Source organism: Rutidosis leptorrhynchoides, chromosome 9 (assembly GCF_046630445.1).
Source record: "Rutidosis leptorrhynchoides isolate AG116_Rl617_1_P2 chromosome 9, CSIRO_AGI_Rlap_v1, whole genome shotgun sequence".
NCBI classification, from domain to species: domain Eukaryota; kingdom Viridiplantae; phylum Streptophyta; class Magnoliopsida; order Asterales; family Asteraceae; genus Rutidosis; species Rutidosis leptorrhynchoides.
Genome location: NC_092341.1, coordinates 24,638,907 through 24,643,133, shown reverse-complemented (window position 1 = coordinate 24,643,133; position 4,227 = coordinate 24,638,907). Strand labels below are relative to the sequence as shown.

General features: G+C 34.8%; 1 non-coding gene across 1 annotated transcript; it reads right to left on the bottom strand.

Moving 5' to 3' along the window:
• Nucleotides 1-368: 368 nt before the first annotated feature.
• LOC139869885 (small nucleolar RNA R71) lies at nucleotides 369-475 on the bottom strand. Its single transcript, XR_011766463.1, has one exon. It is a non-coding gene; the product is annotated as a small nucleolar RNA R71 (small nucleolar RNA).
• Nucleotides 476-4,227: the final 3,752 nt, after the last annotated feature.

Here is a 4,227-nt window from a genome sequence, read left to right as displayed (position 1 = left end):
CTCTAAGTATGGAAGATCGAATGAGAGCTACACGCACTGGCCAAGGACATGCCATTACATAACCAGACATTAATGCGCCAGATTATGAAATCAAAGGACAAATCCTACACATGGTAACTAATCAATGTCAATATAGTGGTACGTCAAAAGAAGATCAAAACGAATATCTTCGAACCTTTAATAGGATTTGTACTCTATTCAAAATCAGAGAAGTTGAGGATGGACAGATCTATCTCATGTTGTTTTCCTAGACTTTAAAGGGAGAAGCCAAAGATTGGTTAGAATCATTACCAGAAGGAGAGATTGACACATGGGATGTCTTAGTTGAAAAATTTCTTAAAAGATTCTTTCCGGCATCTAAAGCCGTGAGACTTCAAGGAGAAATTGTTACGTTCGTGCAAAAGCCAAATGAAACATTATTTGAGGCGTGGACAAGATTCGGAGAGTTATTAAGAGGATGTCCTCAGCACGGTTTAGACACTTATCAAATAGTACAAATATTCTACCAAGGTGTCGACGTTGCTACACGAAAAGACATCGACACAGCAGCTGGTGGTTCCATTATGAAGAAAACCGCAACTGAAGCTCACAAAATTATTGATAACACGGCCTCCCACTCACATGAGTGGCATCAAGAAAAAGATATCTTTCGTTCATCTAAAGTGGCTAGAGCCGATTCTAGCCATGACTTTAATTCCATTTCCGCAAAAATAGATGCTTTCGAGAGACGAATGGAAAAGATGACTAAAGATATTCACGCAATACGAATCAGTTGTGAGCAATGTGGTGGACCACACTTAACAAAATATTGTCACATTGAGCAAACTATGAAACAACGTGAGAATGTTTCCTACATGAACCAAAGGCCGAGAAATAACTATCAAAATAATTATCAACCGCCAAGGCCAAACTTCAATCGAAATCAAAACATTCTTCACAATCCAAATGGACCCAACAATAACTCGTATAACCAACAAGGTCCGAATAACCAACCAACTCAAAACAACACTTTCAATCAACAAAGACCTAGCTTTTATAAACCACCACAACAAACCGAAGAGAAAAAGTCAAATCTGGAAGAAATTGTACAAAAGCTAATGGAATCTGAAACAAAATTTATTACATCTCAAACCCAAACGAATGAGAGGTTTGATTAGTCATTTAGAACTCAACAAGCTTCCATTCTGAATCTAGAAAAGCATGTAGGTACTCTTGCTAGCATGATGAGTGAGAGGGAATAAGGAAAGCTACCGAGTAATACTGAAGTAACTCCTCGAAATGAGAATGTTAATATGGTGTCAACGAATTCTGAAAAACCAGCACCAGAAGATGGAAAGCTTTTAGATGTGAGTAAGAATGAAGAAGTTACACCACCACCACCACCCGAGTATGTAAAGACAGTGGTTGCACCATACAGACCACCTATCCCGTTTCCAAGAAAAGGAGATGAGTATGAGCAAGTGATAGGTAATAAAGTTTGTGATACCTTTGGAAAGAAGAAATAGAATAAGAAAGTACAAGAAACTAAAACCGTTAAAGTAAACCCAGTGAAGACAGTTCCACCAAAACTTTCACCCAAGTTGAGTGACCTGGGTGAATTTATTGTTCCTTGTCTACTTAGTGATTGTGTCATGTATGATGTGCTAGCAGATTTAGGTGCGAGTGTGAGTGTTATGCCTCTTTCATTATATAAGAGATTAGGTGTAGGTGAGTTAAGTCCAACGGAAATGAGTTTTCGACTCTTTGATTAAACCATTAAGCACCCAGTTGGAATTGCTGACAACCTACCCGTTTAAGTAGGTAATTTAACCTTTTTAGTCGAATTTATTGTCATTGACATAGAAGAGGACTCAAACATTCCTCTAATTTTAGGTCGACCATTCTTAGGGTCCACCGGGGCGTTTATTGATGTAAAAGAGGGTAGAATGACACTTAGTAATGGTGAAAAATCGATCACCTTTGTGATTCGAAAGTCTAAATCTCCACCAACCAAAACTGTTGAACCAATAAAAATGATCGATGAGAAGCATATTATTTTACCAACTCCAACGGTAGTGCTTAGCAATAATAAAACGCCTAAGTGTGGGGAAGATAAAGTAACACCTAATGATGACCGGATAACAAAGAACCCCGTTGTTGACACGAAATTAAATGACTCCGTTATTAACAGTTCAATGAAGAAACTTATTAAACGGATTCGCGATGCTAGAACCAAGGGGAACTTTAAGTTATGTAACCGGTTAGTATCCAATCTATCGCCTAAAGAAAAGGCGAAACTAGTTGAATTTGTGGATATTACACAGGAATCCGACCAATGGCTTAAAGCAAAAGTCACAGATATGCAAGTTGATTATGGTACAAGAGAAATTGACAATGAAGTTAACCACAATTTCGACACCACAGCTACCTAAGTGTGGGGAGATTTAAATTTTCTAAGAAAAAAATGATGTCTAGAGTTAGTTGTTCTGTTCTCGTGTAGTTCCGAGAATGGAATCCGATTGGTCTTTTCCACTAGCAGACACTAAAGAACTAGTTTTCTCCCCCCCCCCCCCATTCTGAATTTTTTGTTTTATAGGTTTTGTATGAAATAAATATGCATTTTTTTTAAATTTAAGTTTTGTGTGAATTTAAAAACAAAATTTACTTTATTTTATTAAGTTTAAAAAAATAATTTCTAAAATTCGTCGTAAGTTAAACACTAGGTCATAGAACCGAAATTACTTTACCCGAGGGCGGGGCGAATAATTTTGTTATCATTATTTATAATTTTATTGATCTAAAGTATGCAAAAAAAAAAAAAAAAAAAAACTAAAAATCTTTGCTTTTAAAACAATCACTTTAAAATGAAAATTTTAAAATTTTGTCGAGGGACGGACTAGGTAAATGTACTGAAACTACCTCTACATAAATAAAAAGGAAAACAAAATTTTAAATTTATCAATTATTTGTTTTATTAAGTTAAGGTTTTTATATAAAATAGTATGTATATATTTGTTTGTCGTTTATGTTATATACAAGACAGGGTAAAACAGCGCACTTTCAAAGACTGACATTAAGTTCAGCAAAAGCTATTAATTTTTACGACAAGACCCAAAATATCAAATGTGATATAACAACTACAGGAATGAGCAAATGATGTGCACCATTTATCATTAGAACAAACACTATGTTTGCAAACTCGGTATTTTTAATCATTTTTCTATGCTAATCACCCTCATGAATTTAAATTTTTACTGATTTCTTGCAAATGAGGTCATTGCAAGATCTCAAGTGTGGGGAAGGGTTATAAATTCTCTCGGGTTTATACTTGGTTTAATTGCCAAATTTTGTAAAAATTTGAAAAAAATTTCAACTAAATGAATTCAAAATCATGTTTATACATATTTATGAACGATAAAACTAGGTGTTAATACCGAAATTATTGTTACCTCGGAAAGGACATAAATTGAAAAACAACCTAAAACACTTGAATTCATTTAAAATGGAATAGAAGAGAATAAAAAGGCAAAGAAAGATAAAATAAAAGCTAAGTGTGGGAAGAATTTACCAAGTTCTTTAAAACATATATCACATATTTTTGTACAAGATTATTGCAGGTACTTTTGTTTTGGACTATACTAATTAGTTTTACCCGATTTACTGTAATATATTTGAAAGAAAGATTGATCTACACGATAAATCAATTCCATCATTAAAAGAAAGTAAAGTCTTCCGAAAAAGACACGCACTTCTTGATTTAGGTCAGGAAGTTATCGTCCAGACCAACTGTAGGTTGACGAAAAATCTAGAAAATTCATCTCGAAAATCAGCAGGAAATCCACGGACCTCAGCATCAAACAGGGTCGCCATGTGGTCAGACTTATCCTAACCATGAGAGGATCTGTCTCGTAAAATGGGGAGGGCGCCGTGCAGATTAGCTTGATAAGACTAATGAATCAGACCCCCAGAAAGGATAATCTCCTTAAAGATTAAAAATCAGCTTTTAAGCCTGATATTACTCAATCCTTGAGATTGACCTTAAAGATTGAGAATTACAAACTCATGGAATTCAATGATATCTAAACTTGAGCTTGAATGAGAAAATATTTTGATCAAAATTAAAACCGATTTGTTTTCTGAAAACCTATTTTCAATGCGTTCATTAGCATTGAACGTAAAATCCTAAAATTTCATCAGAATTCATTAGGTCACCTGAACCAAATCGGGTGTCAACCGTAAGAACGATGG